The sequence below is a fragment of the Engystomops pustulosus genome, chromosome 10 (genome assembly GCF_040894005.1).
Source record: "Engystomops pustulosus chromosome 10, aEngPut4.maternal, whole genome shotgun sequence".
Lineage (NCBI taxonomy): Eukaryota > Metazoa > Chordata > Amphibia > Anura > Leptodactylidae > Engystomops > Engystomops pustulosus.
Window position 1 is genome coordinate 41,332,640 of NC_092420.1, and position 25,662 is coordinate 41,358,301.

Consider the following 25,662-nt stretch of genomic DNA (forward strand, 5'->3'; position numbering starts at 1 on the left):
TTGAGCATCGTTGCAACGCCACAGCCTACCTGAGTATTGTTGCTGACCATGTCCATCCCTTTATGACCACAATGTACCCATCATCTGATGGCTACTTTCAGCAGGATAATGCGCCATATCATAAAGCTGGAATCATCTCAGACTGGTTTCTTGAACATGACAATGAGGTCACTGTACTCAAATGGCCTCTCAATCCAATAGAGCATCTTTGGGATGTGGTGGAACCGGAGATTCGCATCATGGATGTGCAGCCGACAAATCTGCGGCAACTGTGTGATGCCATCATGTCAATATGGACCAAAATCTCTGAGGAGCTTCCAGCACCTTTTGGAATCTATGCCACAAAGAATTGAGGCAGAAGGGGGTCCAACCCGTTACTAGCATGGTGTACCTAATAAAGTGGCCGGTGAGTGTATAAGTAGGGTTAATAATGTGCTCACCATGGAATATGGTTCTTACTTGAAAAGAAACTCCATAGCTAAATTCGAAAAAATTTGGGGGAAATGGATGGATACGCCAAGTCTGCTTTAGCAACGGCTACTACAAATAAGGACGAGTATGCAATACCAGCTTTCTCTAGCCTCATAGACAAGTTAGATAACTTGCTGATATGGTAAGATTAGGAGGAGTAACATTCTTGGGCGCATATGCCCTACCCTTGGGAGCTGACTCTGGGAGGGGTGGAGGTTGGGGGGGGGGATATTCTGTTTGTTACTGCATTTTGTTAGTTTAATGATCCATGCTTTGGAAGATATTTCTTGGGTCTGTTGTAATTCAGATTTGTGGAATAATGTAGGCCATGCATGGCCGATTTTACACATACTGCCCTATGAAGTCTACATGACTGAATGTAATGCAAAGGTTTTGTTTGTATGTGTTTATGCTATAAAAACAATAAAAATAAGTTTGATTTAAAAAAAAAAAAAAAAAAAAAAAAATAGTTGGTGTATGCAGTTCGAAGTGTTGTGCTGCTTTCGTGTAGCTTTTTCTTTGCCTGTTTCTTGGCTCGTCCAATATATCTCATAATTTGGTCCCGAATTACTGTCTTGGCCCCTTCCCAATGTATAATTGGTGTGTCTTTAGTGGATGCATTATGAAATTCGAATTCGGTCCACCATCCCCGCAATAGTTGTAGGAAAGATTCATCCTGTGCCATGTACGAAAGGAAGCGCCAGATGTAGTCAGTGCCCTGTCTATGTTGTTGGGTCAGGCTTACTGGGGCATGATCGGACACCACTATGGTTTCAATTTCAGTGTGTTCTACTCTTTCTAATAAGGCCTCATTAACTAGTATATGGTCTAGTCTAGACCATGCATCATGAGATTCTGAATAGAAGGAGTACTCCCTGCCTTCTGGATGTCCGTGTCTCCAACAGTCTATAAGTCCTGAATCAGTTGCCAGTAGTGCTATGTCAGTTTGCGACTGTGTGTGTGATAGGTCACGCCATGACAATATATCCCTATCTTTCAATCATTACTTGATTGAAATCGCCCGCTACTATTAATTGAGAGGACATGTCTAGTGCGAGTCGTTCGGTTAAAGATGAGTAGATCTGTGATTGTTCCGTGTTCGGGGCGTACACATTATATATGCTTAACTCTCCTGCTGGTGTTTCTAGTATCGCATGAAGGATTCTATTGTCCTCCGAAACCGAGTGGGATTTTATAGTGATAGCTAAGTTTTTGTTTACCAAGAGTATGACTCCCCCTCATCTGTTTGACTCTGCGGAGCCGATTGTATCTGCTACCCACATGCGTGTCATGTACTTAAGTTCTGTGTTAAGTGCGTCTCCTGCAACACTGCTACATCTGCATGTAATGTTTTTAAATGTCTCAGTACCATGGAACGCTTTTGTGGGGATCTAAGGCCTTTAGCGTTCAATGTTACTACTTTCACCGTCACAGTATTTGAAGTGATGATGATTTGTCTGACTCGTTTCCTTTTATCCCGTTGTCAGTTTTGATTTCCTCCCCCTTAAAGTGGCTTAACTCATAAAAACAAAACTTAAAAATTCTAAACATAAACAATTCTATTTTCAATAACATGTATATCAACAATGTCATATTCACCCAAGTTCACGGATTGGGACTTTTTAGGTAACCTGTCGTTGATTTCCTCTTTTTCCAGCAAGTAGTAAGAGCAGTCCACACTTTGAATATATAGACCTCAGCTTCATTGCTGCTTCGTAAGTCTATGATCCCCATCTGTCGCTTGGCGATGTCAACTCTCATAGTTCTTCTGTTTTCCGTCACTCCTCTGCCTTGACGGTTTCTCAGGACGTTGGGGTTTCCTTGCCGATGTGCTCGGTAGTGGTGATCCTCGCTCGAGGCCGGATGGTGATCTTTGGGTATGTCGTTCTCCATTGGAATTTCGCCAGTTCGGCATGGTTTCCAATGCTGACATTGCTATGTTTGCGTCATGCCGTCTGGGGCAACCACTTTGAGTGTTGCTGGATACATTAGCTGGAATTTTCATTGTTTCTTGAAAAGCGCCAAGCAGAGTGGACGGAATGCTCTCCATTTTTTAGTCAGTTCAGCTGAATAATCTGCAAATAGCATTACTTTTACGTTTTCTATCATGAGTGGTTCTTGCCGTCTACGGTATGCTCTTAATATCGCCTCTTTGTCCGCATAGCCTAAATATTTTGCTATTGCTTGTCTTGGCCGATCTTCTCTCTCTGTTTGTCGTGTTGATGGAGACGTGGTGTTCTGGGAGGGCCTATCCTGTGAGCCCGTTCTTCTTTCAGTGGGCCTCTTATCCCTAGCTGGTGTGGTAGTCTTTCAGCGAAGACTTGGTGTAGCTGCGTAGCAGTTACCGTTCCCGGGAGACCTAATAATCGGAGATTACTTCTGCGTGACCTGTTCTCGAGGTCCTCGATTTTATCTGCCATCTTCTCTGATTCTGCGTTTGCTGACGTTATTTTATCTAGTGCTATTGCTAGCTCGTCCTCTAAAGTGGAGATGCGTCTCTCCGCTTTTTCCAGGCGGTTTGTGTGTAAGTCGAGTTCTAATTGGATAGCCTGTAGAGTGTCTTCTATCGCTTTAAAGACAGTTTCTTTTATGCTGGGCGCCATCTTTTTCATGACTTCTTTAGCCAGCTTTTTGTAATTAATGGGAAGTTTAGCTGTGTGTTGAGAGCTGGCATCCGACTCTATCAGTTCTTCTTCTGATAGGTCTCCACCTTGGGATCTGGGGGGCGCCGTTGCTTTTGTTAGAGATATGTATGGCCTCTTGTAATGCAGGCGGTATTTCTTTGCTGGGTTTGTTGCTGAAATAGGGCTGGCTTCTGGGCACCGTGGGATGATATATGAGGTGTTCAGCCCCTGACTATCTTTGTGGCGCAGCACTTATCTGGCCTGTTACATGAGGTCTGTGTTGCTCTCTGCACGTGCTGCTGTGTTCCTGTGCCGCTTCACTGCAGCGGGTGCTACTCCTGTAGCTTTTCCCTCTCTGGGCTCACCGGTGTAGAGTCGGGGGTGCCCCGTGTTGCAGCGCTCCACTTGGTGTTGGCGCTCTTTTCCCGGGGTATTGCCACGTGGTGCGGTCCTCTCCGTTCCTCTGCTGCCTCCCGTCTCTCACTGTGGCCTCTGGGCTTCCTGTGGGGCTTCTTTCTGCTGCTGGTAAGTTTTCCCCTTTTTCCTCATGTCAGTGCCTGCTCTAAGCAGCATGTATGTGGCCTGCTTTCGGTTGCGGGTGCCCTCTACATGTCGGGGCCGGAACTGGAAGTCAAGATCAAGAGTTTTAATGAGCTCACGAGTGAGAAAGCCAGTATGTAAAGACTGCCTAGACAACCTACTAAAAGAAGAAAGATATTCTTTTATGGCTGAAATGGAATCCTATTCGGAATCTAAGCAAGCCAATATTTCTTTCTCAACAGATATGGACACAACTCCATCAGTTGAGACTACTGGAATCAAGATATTTATTTGCTTCAGAGAATCTTGACGTGTTACTCAAAGCAGTTAGTGATGCCCTAAAAATAGAGGATATAGAGGCAGCAAAATCTGTCCAAGAGAAGAGTTTTTCCAATAAATAATACACTCAAGGAATTAATACTTGAGGAGTGGAGAGAACCTGAAAATAGGATTTCTATATCTAGAGAATTCAAGAACCGTCTAATATTTGATGAGTCAGAAGTAAAAAATTGGAACGCTACTCCATAAGTAGATGTCCAAGTGACCAAAACTGCAAAGAAAACTGATCTCCCATTTGAAGACGCTATACAGCTAAAAGACCCTATGGACAGAAACGCTAAAAGTCTATTAAAAAAGCATGGGAATTAGCCATGTCAAATCTCAAAGTGAACATAGCTACAACGTCTATTTCCCGTATCCTTTTCTTTTGGTTGACAGAGTTAGAGAACCATATTAAATCTGGAACTTCAAGAAAAATGTTGCTTGATACCATACCCATGTTAAGATCTGCTACAGCATTTATCGCAGACGCTTCTGCTGAAGGGGTTCGATTTAGCGCAAATAAAGGCGCTGTATCCAATTCAGTCAGGCGTGCTCTTTGGCTAAGACAGTGGAGTGGTGACTGTAGATTAAAATCTAAACTGTGTAGTCTTTTCTTTCAGGGTGAATATGTATTTTGTGTGGAACTAGAACCATTCTTTAGAAAGCGGCAGATCAGAAAAAAGGCTTTCCCAAAGCAAAATCAAGTCAAAAGAAGCAGTCCTTTCTAGTTCCAAAAGAAAAGAAATTTCCTTACGGGGAAAAGGTAAACAGAGTAGATGGAGTTACACAATAGGTGGAAGAGGACCTAGTAATTCAGCTTCTACCTTCAGGAAGCAATGACGCCAAAGTGGGAGGAAGATTACTTCATTTCCGTCACCATTGAACTCACATAACCTTGAATCCATGGGTCTTAGGAATCCTATCAGACAGATACAAGTTGGAGTTGAACTCCCTTCCTCACAACTTCATTGTCACAAAACAACCATCCCAGATGTTAACTACCCAGTTATGGCTAGAAATCTTAAAACTCCAGATAATGGAGGTGATAATTCCAGTTCCCAAGGAGTCACAGAGAAGAGTACATTATTCCACTCTATTTCTAATAAAAAAGCCAATGGTTCATTCCGTCTGTTCAGATTCTTAAAGTTGAATATCAACCCATATTCAAAAGATTCAAAATGGAGACTATTTGCTCAGCTACCCTCTTAATTCCTCCAACAGCGTTCATGTGTACCATCGACCTAAAGGATGCATATTATCATGTGCCAATCTATCCACCATCCCAAAAATTCCTCAGATTTGCAGTTCTCACTTCGGAAGGAGACGGTCTGCTTTCAGTACAAAGCCCTCCCATTCAGGATCTCATCTGCCCCAAGGACATTTTCAAAAATCATGATAGAGATAGTTGCGTTCTTAAGATCCAAGAAAGTGTCAATCATTCCATATCTGGATGACCTACTGATGATCCAACTTATCCAACACAGGAACTTGACAATTACCACACTTCAACAACTGGGCCGGTACATAAACTGGCAAAAATCAAAACTTACCCGTAGTACAGAGACAATATTCCTAGGCACACTTCAGAACGCAACTCTACAGACGTCCTTCTTTCCTACCATAAAAAGGTCACAACTCATTCAACAAGTCTTTCAATTCCTATAACTACAGGCCTGTAGAGTAAGAGAAGCCATGAGACTTCTGAGGCAGAAGACGGCCTGTATCCAATTGGTCCAATTGAGTCATTCAAGAGCTGGATCCTAGAAGTTTGGGACAAGAATCCACTCCATCTAGAAGTTCCATCTACCTCCTTCAGTCAATGTCAGGACTCGGGGTCAGTGAACCCCCTGGACCACCGCAGGAGATGGTACTAGCGGACACCTGGGACCCGAGTCTAAGTGGCACCTGATCTTCACCAGAGCCCGCCGCAAAGCGGGATGGACTTACTGTGGCAGGGTGCCACCAGGTCGTTCCACAGGTGTGACTAGCCAAAGTCGTGTTTAAGATTCAGCGGGCAGTCTCTCTCAAGGCAGGTGGTCCAGAATCGGGGTCAGATCCGGGGTCACAAGAGGTCAGAACGGGAACGCAGGGAATGCTCTCAGGAAGCTTTTTAAATGGCTTTTAAAATCAGCAGTGCGCTGGCTTTTTAAATCCTCAAGTTCCGCTGCATCCTGGATGAGAGCAGGATCATGGAGAGGTAAGTGCGGGCTGGAGGGGAGAGGTGCCACGGAGAGGGGCACAGGTGTACCCGGAATGTGTGACCTGGATCGTGGGGACACCCGTGACAGTCAAGACCTCTCTAAATTGGTGGACAGAGCTTTCACATTTAAAGAAGGAAGTACCTTGGCATCCATGGTACTGGCTGGTTATAATCCAGACAGATGCCAGCCTATCTGGTTGGGGTTCAAGTTTGTGGGAGAAATTTCTACAAGCTCAATGGCCTATGTCTGTCCAGATTCATTCTTCGAACTATCGCGATTTGAAAAACTTTGAAGAACATTACTCCAGATCTGGAAAACTGTCATATAATGATTTATACGGACAGTACTACAGCAGTAGCCTATTTGAAACGCCAAGAAACAGGGATCTTCTACATTTATCAAAGAAGATTTTCTCTTTGGCAGAGAAACATGTCCTTTTATTGATGGCAGTCCACTTAAAAGAAGAAGAAAACAAGGTGGCAGAAATCAATTGGATCAGAACAAATAATGTCTGAACAAAATGTATTTCAAGAACTAACCCAAATCTGATGACAGATCTATTTGCCACCAGAACAAACACCAAAGTGGAAAATTTCTACTCCCTGGACAGAACAGGAACAAGCCTTCTAGTGGATGCGTTCAATCAAAACTGGAATGTTCCACTTGTGTATTTCTTTTTCCTCCCATCCCAGTGGTGTCCAGAGTAATCCAAAAAATTCAGGCAGACAGAGCTACATTAATTCTAATAGTTCCTTTTTGGCCAAAGAAGAACTAGTTTTCTTCTTTAAGAAAGATGGCTCTAAGAGATCAAATTCTTCTTCCTGCTCGGAAAGATCTTCTGTTTCAGGGTCCCATTTATCACCCAAACCCTCAATCTCTCAGCCTCTCAGCCTGGATCCTGAGAGGGAACTGTTAAAACTCTAAGGCCTTTCAGATATAGTAATGTCTACTATGAAGGCAAGTCGCAAACCAGTCACTTTTGCAATATATAGAAAAATATGATCCCATCATGGGACCTCTCATTAGTACTTAAAGGGGTATTCTCGTCTGGGCACTCACATTCAGTTTGATAAATATGCCATATATAAACATTTCTTCAATTAGATGTTATTTAAAAAAATGTTCCTGTGTGAAGATAATTTCTCATAAATGTAGTCATTTTGTCCCTTAGAAACGAGATAGCTTCCTCGGATACGGCCACCTCTGCCAGAGAGATTGCACAAATAAACAAAAAGGTTTTGTATATGAACTGTCCAGGAGTTACTGCAAGTCCCACAGCCGTCCTGTGGTAATGATCACTGAATCCAGGAGGTCAGGCAGGACTCTATAGCGCAAGTCTGGCCACCGCGGCCAGAGTGTGACGTGGTCGTATCCGAGGAAGCCATCTCGTTTCTAAGGGACAACATGACTACATTTATGAGAAATTATCTTCACACAGGAACATTTTTTTTAATAACATCCAATTGAAGAAATGTTTACATATGGAAGATTAGTGAAACTGAATGTGAGTGCTCAGACGAGAATACCCCTTTAATTATCTTAGTGGTATTCCTTTTGAACCTTTAAAGGGGTTGTCAGAGAGTTGTGAAAAAAAAACTAAAGGTGGCCAGAGGGGGCTGCTTATAAAGATCTACTTACCTTCCGGGGCCCTCCAGTGTCCCGCCGGAGCAGTGCTAGTATTGGCAAGGTCCTCCTCAGCAAACATATAGGAAAGAGGTGGAGAGACAAGAGGAGACAGAGAGCGCTCCTATTCTGTATTACCCTTGATAATATGGATATCAGTGTTGTGGTTTCCACTCACCTCTGAGAGTTGTGCATCAAGGGCACAACTCCTTATGATGCCTGTAACAATGCTCTAAGCCCCTGCCCGGTCCCGCTGTTCGCTCTCCTGTAAACAGCCCAGAACTGCATGGGGGACAGGTTTCATACTTACATGTAAAAAAAAAAAAAAAAAAAAAGCACAGTGTAACAGTAGTAGAATCTAGTGACAGTAATATCGACCAATGTAGCCAGCAGAAGGCCTCTTAATAATGAACAACAAAATACCAAACAAGAGAAAACGAGGAAAAAACAAGGCTTCAATGCAACAACATAAAAGTGAAAATCTTTATTAGTGAACATCAATAAAAATGTATAAAATAGACTGAGAAGCATCTCCGAATGGATACAAGAAAGCAAGCCAGGTAATACGTCCTAAGATACATGAACTGAATGTACAGTATCAGAGACCCAGAAATATGGTGAACAGTACTAGACAAAAGTAGCTATCAAATAATAATGGTGTAGAGCCCTTATGTGACTGACAAGTATCCTGTAGTAATGACAGGGGTCACAGAAGCTAAATCATGAACAGTGGTAAACACATATAAATAATACAAACTGAGTAAACGCTAATGAGACCAAACAGAGGACATGATATTACCTGGCATGCACCCCGACGCGCGTTTCAATTGCAGCAGGTCTTTCTCAAGGGATGAGTGTGTAATACAAAAAAACAAGATAACATCAGATGCTAAGTATGAAACCATCTTCATTACGAGATTCAACTCTCAACATAACACCATAAGAAAGATTCTAAAAAAACATTGGCCAATTCTAAGAAGAGATGCCTATCTAAAAGAACACCTCTCCAGTTGCCCCAAGGCTACCTATAGGAGAGCGGCTACTATTAAGAACATCTTCGCACCGAGTATTCTTAATCAACACAAGAACAAAAATAATAAGATGAACTGCATTGGTCGTGTAACCAAATGCAGTAAACCCAGGTGCCTATGCTGTAGAACCCTGAAGACAGGACCCACATTCAAATCAAATAATACGGGCGAAACATTCCAAATCCATAACAAAATAACCTGCACAACGGACTATGTCATCTACCTCATCGAATGCAAAATTTGTCACCTTCAGTACGTGGGTCGAACAGTTTAACCGCTTCACAACAAATTAAATAAACACAGGGAGAACATAAAGAAAAAAATCCTATTACATGGAGTCTCTAGACTCTGTTCTTTGTGCCATCCCAAAAAAGGTGCCTCCATCTCGATTATGCCAATAGACCATATTCCCACTACAATATCCAATAGATTTCCCACTTTGTGTAGGCGGGAAGTCTATTGGATATACAAGTTAAATACACTCGCACCACATGGCCTAAATGAAGTTCAGGAAACCATCCTTTGACTAATACAGACCAACAAAATAATATTGGGGTTATAATTATCCTAGTCCACTGTGAAATAGGATGTTTATCCACACACAATAAATTAATTGTGAACCATCCTTTATTTTTACAGCCCGTCCTTCCTGAGTATATACGCAAGACATTTTTGTTCAACACTTCACCCCTCACTTTTATAAACCCCAAAGAACAAAAATAGATAACATACCTCAACTACACAAGTCCATCTAGTCGCATAACTCACGAGTTTCGGGCTTAAAGGAAACCTACCATTTAGAATGGTAGGGGTAAGCTGTAAGTACCGAGCACCAGCTGAGGATGAGCTGATGCCGGTACTTACTTTCGTTAGTGTTATAAACCGCGGTATCGCGGTTTTAACACTTTTTAAACTTTAGAGCAGATGGGGCTTCGGCGCTATCTCCTATGTATCTCCCGAAGCCTCTTCTGCTCTAAGGTTTATAACCGCGGTTTATAACACTAACGAAAGTAAGTACCGGCAACACCTCACCCTGAGCTGGTGCTCGGTACTTACAGCTTACCCCTACCATTCTAAATGATAGGTTTCCTTTAAATTCTTATCCCCAGAGTAAATCTGCAAAACGACCACTAGATGCCCTCAGAGTACATCCACACTGATGCAGGAACCATTCTAATTTTGATCCCGTCAGGCCACCTTACTTGTAGTTCCAAGAACTACCCCATATTTGTAGTTCCCGACTCCCCTTGTACAGCTATAGCCACGCCAGTGGATCCACACTTTGTCCGTCGGGGCCTCTGTAGTTGTAGTTCCAAGGGCAGCTTTATTTTTGTAGTCCTAGGACTCCGATGTAATCAAGCTGGATAAGTAATCATATTTATGTTTTTACTGCGTTTAATGCCATGTATTTCACCTGCTAATACTTGATTTTATTTTAACCTATTTTAACTTGTTGTAAGTAACGGCTTGATGTCGCCACTGGCCCACCTGTCCCCATGTGGTTCTGGGCTGGGAGTCTCACTGGTGGACTTTCTGTTTGTTTGTTTCATTGCTCCCTGTCATCTATAAATGTCAAGCAGCTAATTGTATGTTAAGGAATATGAGGAAGCGCTAAGTTCTAGCGTGAAACGCGTTATTCCAATTTTTAATTGTAAGAACCTTTTATTGTTTTATCGCCATTTATGGCTTAAATAAAAAAAGCCTTTTTAAGGAAAAGCTTCCAAGTAAGTCAGCGCCTGTCTCATGTCCCAAAACTTGAGGAGAACATCAACGCACCCCATTTGGATGCTCTTGAATACTCCTCAGCAAACAGAGGCCCCTGCCATGTTGACACAGGTGTTGGGACCCACTGGTGGACAATGGTCCACCGGTGGGCCAGTCCAACCCTGCTCATCTCACATAGATTATATTATAGGCTCCACTAGCATTGTTACGCATGTACAGGACATTCTATATTTACCTAGAGGTGTCTGATCGCTCTCCAGTGATTTGCACAATAGCTAATCGCTCCAACTCTACTATGTATAAGGTGATGATCCAGCCTAGTTGAGCCTGTTGGGTCCTACGGATCTAGTGCCTGACCAATTGTTAACCTTCTTCCAGGTTCACTAACCCGACAGATCACAGAATTCTTTAGGATATAATGAAAGCTTATTTATGTATTTGCTTGCAATCCTCGATTTCATATATTAAATGGGAGTCCTAGCGACAAGAAACAGAATTGGCCCCAAGGTGTCAAAATCTAGAGCGGCGATACATGACGGACCCTACTGAAGCTAATAGATTAAACTGGTTGCATACTGGCTGACTATATTTGAATACTCTAAAAGAGAAAGCAGACAAAAAATATTTTTATTATTTACAAAAAGACTGCATATGTAGCGTAACAACACCCTACGTCTCCTCCAATTCTGACATATCGAGACATTACCATTGGAACGAGAGAGGACGGTGTCCGCTTGTATGCTGACGACATGATGTTGTCATCATGTCGTCATGTATGATAATTTTTGTTTCTTTACTTCGTTATTTATCTGATTAATGGGACATATTTGGGTCTGCAAGTTAACTGGTCCATATCAGTATTTATGCATCTTGGGTCTTCATGGTAGGCATGTCCTGACCATATGGAGGGACTGAGGGTAGTCACAGAATTTAAATATTTAGGAGTTGTTCTAACTAAAACACATCAGACTTCACACACGCATTACAGGACCGCTATAAATAATAAATACAAAGCATAAATAAATACAAAGCATGGAAGACTTTGCCTATGTCGGTGGCAGGGAGGATTAATCTGGTTAAACTTATCCTCCCTAAATGACTATATCCCTGCACTGTATACCCATCTCATCTTGAGAAGGCTAGTAGATTTCCCATTACCAGTGATGGAGAGGTGTAAGTCCTGCATCCCCACTTAAACAGAAGAATCTGTTGCGGAACTACTATCTGCTTATCTTAATGTGTTTCCCCCACTGTTAATAACAAATTAATCCAATTGTATTTCACGCACCTGGCTTACTTGACACCTATTCGTTTGCTTAGAGTGGGGTGAATCCCAACATCCGCTTTCCTTCATTGTGGCGAGTTGGGGTGAATTTTTGGCACAGCTGCCCTCCAATACAGTTTTTGTGGAAGAGTGATACGGACTTCTTTTCCTCCCTCCTACCTCTCCCATTGCCACTGTCCCCTGAAGTGTGTCTTTTGGGCCTACTTTCTTTACCTTATTCATGGTCCAAAGTGCATTGCTTTGAGATGGTATGTTTAGTAAATACCCCTATTCAGAACATGTGGGAGCTCAATATCAACTAGATTTTGCCATATGAAAAGATGAAATCAAACTGGTGGAGAGCCGAGGATAAGGGCAACAAATTCGAATGCCACCATTAAATCCTATGCTCTAAATATGTCAAATCCGAAAAGTGTACATTCAAGTAAATGATACATTCACAAAATATTTATGAATATTCAATAAATTTTATTCATCACAAAAATAATAATCATACAAAATGAGAAGGTAGCCACACAATGGGGACACTTAATTAAAAACCGTGCATAACCAACCAATAGACAAGAAAAATATCAAGGAGAAGAAAAGAAAATTGGTATGGGACCCATGGTAAAATGACCTAAGTATAGAGCAACTGAGTACAAGCCTTAGCTCGTAAGTAAGAAGCCTAAAAGTATAGTTACCATACTGAGGAGAGAGGTATACACTGTGCAACCCCGACACGTGTTTCGCCAACTAGTTTTCTCAAGGAGAGCTTTCTTCCCTTGCGCCTGTAGATATATCGTTATGCTGTTTATGTTTAATCAATAATGAACACTTATACAATGCTCTGTATTGCTTATTTGTAATTAAAAAAATTGAATACAATGGTCAGATTCCAGTGCAAGTCCTGTATGTCTGAAAAACGCCCTGATTAGGGATCCCTGAAAAGTCGGGAAACCCGACGAAAATGTGGCCAAGGGACCCTTAGTAAATAAGCCCCTGTGTATCAGCGGCTTTTCCTAGCCCTCAACCTGTCAGTTCAGCAGTTCAACTTTGCGGGACAGTAACCACCCCCTACAAATGGAATACGTTTTTCAGAGCAAATCTGTCTTTACAGAATCTCTGCCTAAGGCCACCCACTATTTCTCTTAGGTTATATTCACACTGCCGTTGCCCGCCCGTACCGTACCGTGGAGGGCAACGGCAGTGCACGGGGAGAGGAGGAGGAGGTGAGCGCAGCTCACCCCCGCCCCTCTCCATAGGAAGTTATGGAGCACGGCGCCGTACTACGGGTAAAGATAGGACAGGTGCGCCCATTGCCGTCTATGGAGGACGTATATCGGCCGTATATACGTCAGCCGTATATACGTCCTCCATACGGTAATGTGAATGTAGCCTTAGAGTTGGACTTGACCATATGGATTTTGCAGTCACAATTTTGCTTCCATTTACCGGCTGCAAAAAGGGCTGTGTGTTACCCGTATTTAATCCATATGCCAGCATAAGAAAGCCGTATCTGCAAAAAATAAGGAGGGCTGGCACCCACATGTTCTGGTTTCCTGGGTAACTTCGCATTCCTATAGACAATTGGAACATGTTCTGTTTTTCTTGCATTGTGGTCTCACAGTTGTGGTGACAAATGTAGCTGTCAGGTATATTTTCTAGAAGAGTCAAAGGGGGTGAGTTTTAGATGCAAACGCGGCCACTGCAATTTTATTTTTGTGTCTGAAAACATTTCTATGCATGAGGACTTAGTGCATCTGGCAGGCATTGACAGGACAGTAAACCCAGAACAAGGAGAGAAGATCATTCCATGAAGGACCAGACAAGCATAGAAGTTATTGAAACTTTAAATCTAATAGTTTTGGACACTTAACTGCTATGTTGGTAATATAGAGCAATTTCTCCTCGGTCTGAGGAACCTTAAGGAATGATGCCTCAGGAATGGCATCAATTGTTCTGCGTAGATGGGCAATCTTTGCTTGCAAGTATAGATGGAGCAAGACAACTAACAATAACAGTCCGGTATTGCACTTATCAAGTATTAGTAATAGTCTTTTATTCCTGATCTTAATTCATAATAACATCTCTGTCCTGTTTGTCCACTATTAGGTCCTTATCTTAGATGAGTATTGAACTGGTTATTACCTTACTGCTGCCGTCTGCCCCTCGCCTCGGCAGCGTTTGGCCGATTGCTTCCTCAGGAGGCGTTTCCCAATAGTGGACAAACACGACAGAGATTTCCTTATTAATTAAGATCAGGAATATAAGACTATTACTAATACTTGATAAGTGCAATACCGGACTGTTGTCTTGCTCCATTTATACTTGGGATCAGTTTTTAAACCATTGTAAAGAGTGTTTTTCTGTTCTTAAATCGATGAAATAAAAAATATTAAGTTTTTATTATATAGTTGATGAGTTCCCCTTCTTTGTAAGGTGTTTAATACATGGTTTGGGGGGGAAGTCATCCCGACTTTAGGATACCAGTAGGGACGCAATAAATTTGGGTTATATCGCATCTCCATTTTGTTTAAACCCAGATAAAATAAATGGTTAACTTCTGAAAAGTTCTTTTTCTTATGTTGAGGGATGTAGTTTCCATAATGGGGTAATTTACGAGTCTAGCTATTATTTAGGCCTCTCACAGTCAATTAAAAATTGAGCAGGTCGATCTAAATACGGGTTTTGGTGATTTTCCCAAAAATTTGAAAAATGGCACCTAAATTCTGAGCCTCATAACATTCTAGTAAAATATGTGTAATCTTAAAAAGCCATGCCAACATAAAGCAGACATTTAGGAAATGTAAGTTACTAATTTATTTTTGGTGCAATGACTTCAAAAGTAGAGCATTTAGAACTCTGAAAATAAAGAATTCTACAAAATGTTGGCCAATTTTTTATTTTTTTTTAATAACTAAACACAAAAGATATCATCCAAATTTTTTAACTAATTGTTTTCTTGTGGGACATTCATAGTATCATAGTATCATAGTATATAAGGCTGGAAGGAGACGCAAGTCCATCAAGTCCAACCTTTAAGAATTAAATAAATGTTTTATCCCCATAACCCGTGATATTTTTTCTCTCCAGAAAGGCATCCAGGCCTCTCTTGAACATGTACATAGAGTCCGCCATAACAACCTCCTGCGGCAGAGAGTTCCACAGTCTCACTGCTCGTACAGTAAAGAACCTTTGTCTATGTTGATGGTAGAATCGCCTCTCCTCTAGGCGTAGAGGATGCCCCCTTGTCCTGGTCACAGGCCGAGGTTTAAAAAGATCTTTGGAGAGATCCTTGTACTGTCCGTTCAGGTATTTGTACATTGTAATGAGGTCTCCCCTCAGTCGTCTTTTTTCTAAACTGAATAATCCCAAATTTTTTAATCTGTCAGTGTATTCTAGTTCCCCCATTCCCCTAATAATCCTGGTTGCTCTCCTCTGCACCCGTTCCAGCTCTACTATATCTCCTCGAGCTTCCACAAATCCCTCTGTAATGCTAAACTATCGACCTCAGTATTTATTACTTTACACAGCTTAGTATCATCTGCAAATATTGAAACTTGACTGTGTAAACCCACTACAAGGTCATTAATAAAAATATTAAAAAGAAGTGGCCCCAATACTGACCCCTGTGGCACTCCACTGGTAACATCAACCCAATCTGAGAATGTGCCATTAATGACGACCCTCTGTTTTCTATCACTAAGCCAATTACTTACCCAAATACACAGATTTTCTCCTATTCCCAGCAGTCTCATTTTATATACCAACCTTTTATGTGGCAGGTTGTCAAATGCCTTTGAGAAGTCCAGATATACAACATCCACAGCGTCTCCCAGATCCAGTCTTGAACTTACCTCCTCGTAGAAACCAATCAGATTAGTCTGACAGGACCGATCTCTCATAAATCCATGCTGACGCTGGGTTATAAGGTTGTGCACAGTGAGATACTCCAGGATAGCATCTCTGATAAACCCCTCAAATATTTTCCCCACCACAGCAGTTAGATTCACGGGTCTGTAGTTTCCAGGATCACTATTTGATCCTTTTTTGTATATTGGTACCACATTTGCTATGCGCCATTCCTGTGGAACATAACCAGTCCTAAGTGAATCTTCAAATATTAAAAATAACGGTCTGTCTATCACCATACATAATTCATGCAGAACCCGGGGGTGTATGCCATCTGGCCCAGGTGATTTATCTATCTTAGTGGTTGCGAGGCGGCGCCGTACCTAAAAGGTGGAAGCCAGGAAGCTGGGTTATAAATGATAAGTATATATTGTTGACATTATAAAAAGAATTAACATTATTCCTCATTGTGTCTTCCACCAGGGGATTTTCCTGGGTAAAGACAGTTGAGAAGGCGACATTCAGTAGATTGGCCCTTTCCTAATCTCCTTCCACCATGACCCCCATGTTATTTCTAAGGGGACCCACACTCTCTGTTTTTAGTTTCTTATCATTTATATACTTGAAAAATAATTTGGGATTATTTTTGCTCTCCCTGGCAATATTTCTCTCAGTCTCTATTTTTGCGGCCTTTATCTGCTTTTTACAGGATTTATTTTTCTCTCTATAATCCTGTAATGCCTCATCACTACCTTCACGTTTTAGCACCTTAAACGCTTTATCTTTCTCGCTTATTGCTTTCCTTACAAGACTAGTTAGTCACATAGGGTTTTTCTTGTTCCTTTTATGCTTTTTCCCATAAGGTATGTGTTTCTCACAGGACTTTTTCAGAATATATGAGAAAAAGTCCCATTTTTTGGGGGGGCTTTTGTTTTTGAGAACATTATCCCAGTCTATGCCTTTAAGGTCTTCCCTTAGTTGCTGAAAATTTGCCCTCCTGAAGTTTAGCGTGTTGGTTGCCCCTTCACTAACGCTCTTAGTAAAGCGTAATACAAAATCAATGATATTATGATCACTATTCCCCAGGTTCCCCCCAACCTGTAGTTTTGATATTCTATCAGGTCTGTTGGTAAGGATAAGGTCCAGCAGTGCCCCCCCTCTTGTTGGCTCCAGGACTAGTTGCGACAGGTAATTGTCTTTTGTTGTTGACAAGAACCTGCTGCCTTTGACGGACCTGCAGGTTTCTGCCCCCCAGTCAATATCTGGGTAATTGAAGTCCCCCATGATAAGTACTTCACCATCCATTTCACGTATCAGCATTTCCTCTGTTGCCTCCATTATATTTGGAGCCTTATAACAAACCCCTAGTAATATTTTATTATTCTTTTTCCCTCCCCTTATCTCCACCCATAGGGACTCCACATTTGCGTTACTGATGTCATCTCGCAGGACGGGCTTGAGGCAAGAATTCACATATAAACAAACCCCTCCACCTTTTTTATTTATACGATCCTTTCTAAAAAGACTATAACCATCTATAGTAACAGCCCAGTCATAGCTACTGTCCAGCCATGTCTCGCTGATACCCACTATATCATATTTCCGCTCCAACATCAAGAGTTCCAGTTCCTCCATTTTGTTTGTGAGGCTTCTGGCATTTGTGTACATACACTTTATAAGGTTTTCCCTGTCCGTATTCCTTTTGTCCTTATTCCCCAATCTCATTCCAGCCCCCCTTCCTCCCCCATGGACTATGACTCTTCCCAGCTCTCTATGTACACTGTCTATTTGCCCTGCACAAGTGTAGTTGCCCTCCCCCCAGGTCTCTAGTTTAAACACTCCTCCAACCTTCAAGCCATTTTTTCCCCTAAAACAGCGTCCCCCTCCCCATTGAGGTGCAGCCCATCCCTACTGTAGAGCCTGTAGCCAACAGAAAAGTCAGTCCAGTTCTCCATGAACCCAAAACCCTCCTTCCTACACCAACTTTTGAGCCACTTATTTACCTCCTTGATCTCCCACTGCCTTTCTGGTGTGGCACGTGGTACAGGCAGTATTTCGGAGAAAATTACCTTTGAGGTCCTTGCCCTGAGCTTATGGCCTAAATCTCGGAAATCATTTTTAAGGACCTTCCACCTACCTCTTACTTTGTCATTAGTGCCAATGTGGACCATGACCGCTGGTTCCTCACCAGTCCCTCCCAGTAATCCGTCAACCCGATCCGCAACATGCCGAACCCGAGCACCCGGCAAACAACACACTGTTCGGTATGCACGGTCTTTGTGACAGATTGCCCTTTGTGTTCCCCTAATAATCGAATCTCCCACTACCAGCAACTGTCTGATCTTGCCTGTGCTCCCATTACCCTTCTTAGTGGAGCAGACATTCCCCTGGTTGCTAGCGGCCACGTCTTTCTGCGGCATTGCTACCCCAGAGCTGATATCCCCCTCATCCGCCAGTCTGGCAAACTTATTGGGGTGCACCAGATCAGGACTAGACTCCCTACAACTCTTCCCTCTACCCCGCCTTCTACATGTTACCCAACTAGCTGCCCCCTCACTCTGCACCTCCATACTTCCCTCCCCACACCCATCTTCCCCAGAGAGTTTGTGCTCCAGGAGCAGCAAACTTCGTTCCATATTATCAATTGCCCGCAGCCTTGAAACTTGCTCATTTAGATCCAGAATCTGGGCTTCCAGGTGAGCAATTTTCACACACCCCACACAGCAGTATTCCCCCTCGAACGGCTGTTCAAGGAAAGCATACATGGCACAGGATGTACACCGTGTAGCAATGCCACTTATGGAGTCCATTATTCTAATGGGGATTACAATAGAAATATGCACAGAAAGAAGAATTTACCGTCGAAGTAACACAAAATACAGCAGTTACCTGCTAAAGCCCCTCAAACTTAAGTCCCTTAAACCTAAGTCACACTTAAGACACTGCACACACTTGGGATCAGTGCACACTTGCCGCCAAGCTCACACACTCGCTTTTCTGATGCTTCTTTTAAAGGTTATCTGCCACAAAAATCTGCAGAGCTCACTGCAACAAGATCTGGCTGCAAACCACCAAACAAACTGACCACAGAAGTTTCAAAATCCCCTGGATATCAGTCTCAAAATCCCCTGGATATCTTATCCAAAGCTATAAGCACTTATAGTTACACAGGGCAAATTTGATAAATGGGTCCGCGTCCTAGAGGCCAAAATAGTCCCGTAGGGGTTAATGCGGAGGTTGTGTTTGTATTACTGAGTCAGCTAAGTGCGGGCATTGCCCAAACATACGAAGCACTCACCAACACACAGATTGGGATTAATAAAACAGTAATACTTTATTATTGAAAATTACATAAAACCATATAATTATATCCTTATCACATAATTCTTATAATCATGAGAAGCAAACATCAATATATTTACCGGATATTGTAGCATCACTTCCCTATCGGGATGACCTCGACAGAGGAAGGCAGTTTCCCGGCTTGCATCACAGACAGACGTCCGTCCACTTGTCCCGTCTGGAAAGTCCCTGCCCCCTGTCAGGATCCCCTTGCTTTTATAACATTTCATAAACAAAGGCATTATCTATATTAGACACTGCCGCATCATCATTTTGTATCATATATGAACATGAAATGAACAAAGGCATTATTCGTACTAGATACTGTCACATCATCAATTTGTAACATATGTATCAATGATCACGCGCTTGTATGTGCAGAAGTCTTGTTATTGTCCTGTGCAGCTCGTGATTCTCGCTTTTTACACTGCGTGATCACATCATGGATGAGACAAAGGACAAGGTTTTACTCCATTTTGTATAGTCCTTATTAGAAACTTAATAGGCCACATTGTCACATTCTAATTGATGTAATTATCATTCACACTCCAAATGCTTCACATTTGTATCACAATCGGTCCTTGACAATGTAGACTATTTGATGTTTCTGTAGTTGACCATGACAACTTGTGGTCTGGTAAACAATTTATAAGTCATATAGCAATTTCAGATAGATAATGTAATTACAATAATAGCAATTACAAGCACAGGATGTATCAACCAATTTAACATCCTCTCTGCAGATGAAGAATATCCCATGAAAATGTCCCACCAGTGATGTGATGTAGCTTCTTGGATGGAAGAACCCATCTTAACTATTTTATCAGCTACTATAGTTGTTGTGACAGTATGGTATTGCACACTCTTATTCAATTGTTGAATCAATTGTTGTCCAAACTATGAATGTTGGATTAGTTGTTTTAACTTAGTCAAATTCAAATCCCATGACTGCACTTCTAGAGTAAGTGGAGTCCATTTTATATCTTTGGATATCATGTGATCATGAGTTAACAAGAAAGTTTCATTATTCCAAACTAACACAGATACATTTTTCATGCATCCTACAAAGGGCGTTTCCATTCTTGGAATAACAGGAACATTAGTGACCACACATATTTCTTGAGGGGCTACTTCAACTAATAACTGATAGGTTAATGGCAATATAGTAAATTTACATACATTAATAGAACCCTGTAACAAGCCTGGTTCATAAGTCTTGGATTGTAATCTACAAATCTTTCCCTCTAATGTGTCATCGCAAAAAGATAAATCATGAGTATAATTCTGTGAATCTATGTTGGTCCCCTGGAACTCTGGCATCCAATAGTGCTGAGATCCTGGGGGCCCCAACAGTATAGGCATTACTACAAACTACTAGATACTGTCACATCATCATTTTGTAACATATGTATCAATGATCACGCGCTGGTATGTGCAGAAGACTTGTTATTGTCCTGTGCAGCGCGTGATTCTCGCTTTTAACACTGCATGATCACATCATGGATGAGACAAAGGACAAGGTTTTACTCCATTTTTTATAGTCCTTATTAGAAACTTAATAGGCCACATTGTCACGTTCTAATTGATGTAATTATCATTCACACTCTAAATGCTTCACATTTGTATCACAGTGTTGTCCAGCACCTTGGACACAGGTGGTGGGAGCAGCCTAATCAGGCTACATAAAGCTGCGGAGCAGAGCTGAGAGAGTTCGCTCTGAAAGGAGGCTGGAGAGAACACTACAGGCAGTCCCCGGGTTACACACAAGATAGGGTCCGGAGGTTTGTTCTTAAGTTGAATTTGTATGTAAGTCGAAACTGTATATTTTATAATTGAAGTTCTAGACAAAAATTTTTCTTTTGCCCCAGTGACAATTGGAGTTTCAAAATTTTTGCTGTAATTGGACCAAGAATTATCAATACAGCTTCATTACAGACACATTACAGCTGATCATTGCAGCCTGGGACTATAGTAAAGTTTCCAGAGAGCTTCACCAGATGTCACAGTGGCCGAGGGGTCCGTTTGTAACTATGGGTTGTCTGTAAGTCGGGTGTCCTTAAGTAGGGGACCACCTGTACAGCCCTGACTTCTGTGCATGGAGCAGCAACATCCCTTATGTTTTAGTGGTGAGTTTGGGGAACTCTGTTTAGCCAGCACCCAGACGGGTAGGATTTTGCTTTATGTTTTGATGCCTGAATATGAAGGCTGTTTTAATTTGTTCCTGCTGTTGAAATAAACGCAGGCGAGACCTGTTTGGACTGTACCTTGGTGTCACATTCTTGAACTGCATCACAAATCTCTGCTACCACGGTCTCTACTGGGCCGAATCTCCCACACCAAGAAAGGGACTGATGTTTTACTGTAGAACATTGGCACTTTAATGTTGAGAATGTTATAGAGTTCTAATAATAAATCCTCAAATTTTTCCTTAGTCGTCTGTATACATTTTCCAGGTGATAATAGACTTTGTTTACTCCTGCATTTCCTCACTGAATACCCGTTCTTCCACGCACCACCCAAGGAACAAATTGACAAAGGTGGGCACAAAAGCCCCACCCATCGCAGTTCCCTGGATTTGAAGGAAGAAGCGGTTATCAAACACAAATTATTTGTGCCTGAGGACAAATCTAAGTGCCTCTAAGATAGATGAATGTCTCATTGGACTCTTATTGTTGTATTTATGAAGAAAATGTTTGACTGCCTTACAGCCATCTTCATGCCCAATGCTGGTATAGAGGCCTGTAGAAGGTAGCTACCCTCCGGTTTATGACGGAGAGAAAATCTTTTTCTTGTTTGCTTTATAGCTCTGTGCTCAAGTCCCTTTTTGATCATGACATTGTAGTCTACCAAGAAGTTCTCAGTCAGATGTCCACATAAAGTCCTGTATAACTTTTTGTAAAGAATTTGCTACTTTGATGTACCTTTCTTTGGGCCAGATTACCACAATCTTGCCCTTGTCGGAGTGTATCTTTCCTCAAGAGGTAAATTATCAGTGATTTTGTTTTTCTTCTAGCCCTTATATGTCACGGGAGACTAGATCAATAAAGACCTTAACTGGAGGACAAATATCCCAAGATAAATATATATAGAGAAAGAAATCACAGCTGGCGTTATTATTATTATCATTAATTTCACTACTTTTATTATCATGTTTATGTAACTACTTTGAATGTTCAAAAAGAAAAAAAAGAAGAAAAATTTGGCACTCACCACATAGTAAAATACATCTTCTTTATTTCTTACATCGTAGACAGGTAACACATTAACAGGGAGAGGAACGTGATAGCGCGGGAGCGCTTGTTAAGGGACGACTCGTTTCGTGCATCAGCGCTTCATCTTGCCTATAAATCTCGGCGTCCTCGTTGGGTTTTTAAACCCAGGCACCAGGAAGTGCTACTACGTAGCTTAGTGCACACCCACACCTTATAAAAAACACCATTGGATAAAAACAAAGCATGGGGCGGGTTCAGATTCCTGACACCGCCCTTGTAGTTGCAAGATACTAGATCGGACTTGAAGGAAAACAGTTACATGGTCAATGACCAATGAGAAGACAGAATACGTCAAAAGGAGGCGGTGCTTCAATGAACTATGACTCATCACAGAGGGACGCCGGGCGGACCTGAAGGGGAACCTCTACATACTCGGTGCCGCCGTAAGCGACCAATGGGAAGCAAGTGTCATCTAAAGAGGGGGCGTGGCCTGGCGGGCTGTGAGTCGTAGCAGAAGAACACCAGGCGGACCTGAAGGGGGACCAATACGTTTAAGATAAGTCAATCAGCTTAGACTATTAGTTTCAAGGGGTAAACCCAGCCAGCATTATACGAAAGGCGGACCTAAGTGGGGACCATAGTATCGGCTTGTTATAAGCATTACCTTTTGATGTCGCTAGGGGTAGAAGCAAGAGTTTTAGAGGGCGGAGTACACACTGTTAGGTTACGGTAATCTATACAGAACAATGTAATCGATACAATAGTATAAAAATTAATTCTATTTTGTTCTCAAGAGAACGATTATTGGTACCGACAGTAAATATTCGTTTATTTATTCTAGAGCAGGGCCATAGATAATGAAGTAAATGAACGTAGCATTCGTTATTTTATAGAAAGACACTCATGTCATTCTTATCGTTGAGACCTAAGGGACCGGTAGCTTCGGTCCTAATGATCCATTGTGCTTCCTTTTTTAATAATAGTTTGTGCCGATCGCCTCTGTATGGCGGTATAGGAACCTGCTCTAGTCCTGCGAACATTAGGGTGCTAGTGTCCCCTTTGTGTACCTGCTGGATATGTTCTATCAGGCGTGGTGACCCCTTACCGGTTACAATCGAGTTTTTATGTTCTCTAAAGCGTGTGAACAGGGCTCGGATGGTTTTACCTATGTAGAACCGTTTGCAGGGACACAGAACCACATAGACAACATAGCATGACCTACATGTCAAAAATTGTCTAACATGATGGTCAAGGCTTCCTATTTTCAAATTTTTCCCTGTCAATATTTGGGAGCAGTGATTACAGTTTCCACACTTGTGGTTGCCTATTAAGCCAGTTTTTTCCTTTGGGGTTTCCCCGGAACCTACTTCTTACTAAATAATCTTGCACCGTTTTGCTTTTGCGAAAGGTTACCAGGGGGCCATTATCTGCTATGGACTTCAGTTGAGGGTCTGCTTTTACCATAAACCAATTTTTATTAATGGTTTCTCTAATCTTGGGGGCCATTGCATTGTAGTCAAATGAGAAAACGAACCTTTCGGTTGAATGTTCATTTATTACTTGGTATTGATCAATTTCACTTAAATTAAATTTTTATCTATTTTGTCATTCTTATCATTACTGCTATTTCTAGAGAATTAGCTTAAATTTTATTTGTAGTACTTTGACCTGATGAAGACTCCTATCATATATCCAGTTTTCACCTGGAAGCGTTCCCGACACCCTTTAACTTTTTTTCTTGCCACAATATAAATACCCCATGGGTATCAGCGAGACATGGCTGGACAGTAGCTATGACTGGGAGTCTGTGGACCCTCTGGACCACCGCGGGAGGTGGTACTAGCCAACCTGAGACCGGAGTCTAAGTGGAACCTGGTGTTCACCAGAGACCGCCGCAAAGCGGGATGGACTTGCTGCGGCGGGAAACCACCAGGTCATTCCACAGGTGCGACTAGCCCGCGGTGGCTGCCAAGGTAGTAAAACAGGAGACAGTCTGTAGCCGGAGTGACGTCAGGAGAATAGCACAGGAAGGCACACCAGGACTCACGTCAGGAATCGCAGGAGCTGGCACGCAGGTATGGAGGACGACAGGGACGGACTGGCACACAGGAACGGACTGGCACACAGGAACGCAGGAATCACAGGAACGCAGGAATCACAGGAGCTTTGTCTTCAGGGGAGTTTGAAGATCCGGCAAGGGTCACAGGAAGAGGCAGAAACTTATAGCAGGCTGGCGCCAATTACTGTCGCGCTGGCACTTTAAATCTGAGCGAGCGAGGAAAGGTGAGATGATCGGAGTTCCGGAGGGACGCTGAGAGGCACGGGTGCAGAAGATGTGTTTGAAGAATAGACTGGCTAGCTGTGGAGAAGACGGAAGACCTGGAAGGAGAATAAAAAGGGACATCTTTGAAAACCGGTCCGTCACCACCCAGATGACAGTACTGACCGAGGAGAGAGGCAGATCGGTGACAAAGTCCATTGCCACTTGGGACCACGGGCGACTGGGTATTGGCAACGGCAGTAACAGTCCAGACGGTTTAAGACGGGAGGCTTTGTTGCGGGCACAGGAGGAGCAGGATCCCACAAACTCCTGAACATCTTTGACCAGGTCTGGCCACTAGTAGATGAGGGAGATGAGGGCCACGGTGCGTTGCACCCCAGGATGCCCAGCCACATGAGAAGAATGTCCCCAAGAAAAAATCCTCTTCCGGAGAGCAGGTCCAACATACTTCTTGCCAGGAGGTAGCTGCCGAAGATCCACTGGAGCTGCAACAACAAACTGGTCCGGAGAAATTATGTGTCGAGGAGCTGGTTCTTCTCCGACAACATCCGAAGCCCGGGACAGGGCATCAGCCTTGACATTCGTGTCCGCCGGACGAAAATGGATCAGCAGGTCGAAACGGAAAAAGAACAAAGACCACCGGGCTTGCCTGGGATTCAGGCGCTGGGCTGTCTGGAGGTATAACAAGTTTTTGTGGTACACACTCACGGGATGGAGAGCACCTTCCAGAAGATAGCGCCATTCTTCTAGTGCAAGCTTGATGGCTAACAGCTCCCTGTCTCCAATTGAATAATTTCGTTCAGCTGGGGAAAAGGTCTTGGAAAAGAAGCCGCATGTGTAAGTTCGGCCCTTAGGCCCTTTTTGGGAGAGTACTGCTCCAGCTTCTATGGAGGATGCATCTACCTCGAGATAAAAAGGCTTGTTGGTATGAGGCCTAGAGAGGACTGGTGCCGAGGCAAATGCGGACTTCAATTTGGAGAAGGCCTCTTCAGCTGTAGGAGACCAGGCACCTGGATTGGCACCCTTCTTAGTGAGTGCCACGATGGGAGCCACGACAGTGAAGAAGTGGGGAATGAACTGTCGATAATATTTCGCACACCCCAGGAACCTCTGTATGGCTCTGAGGCATTCTGGGCATGGCCATTGAAGAACAGCAGACAGTTTTGCGGGAT

General features: G+C 42.7%; 1 protein-coding gene across 8 annotated transcripts in view; it reads left to right on the forward strand.

The window, feature by feature from the left end:
- SLC25A17 (solute carrier family 25 member 17) overlaps positions 1-25,662 on the forward strand; it is a 556,889-nt gene that overhangs the window by 61,809 nt on the left and 469,418 nt on the right. The window contains exon 1 of one of the 8 annotated variants that reach the window (XM_072126806.1): positions 10,098-10,179. The exons of the other annotated variants lie outside the window; for them this stretch is intronic. The gene's annotated coding sequence lies outside the window, so the exon portion shown is untranslated. Of the gene's footprint in view, positions 1-10,097; positions 10,180-25,662 lie in introns of those variants that run through there. 8 annotated transcript variants of the gene reach the window in all.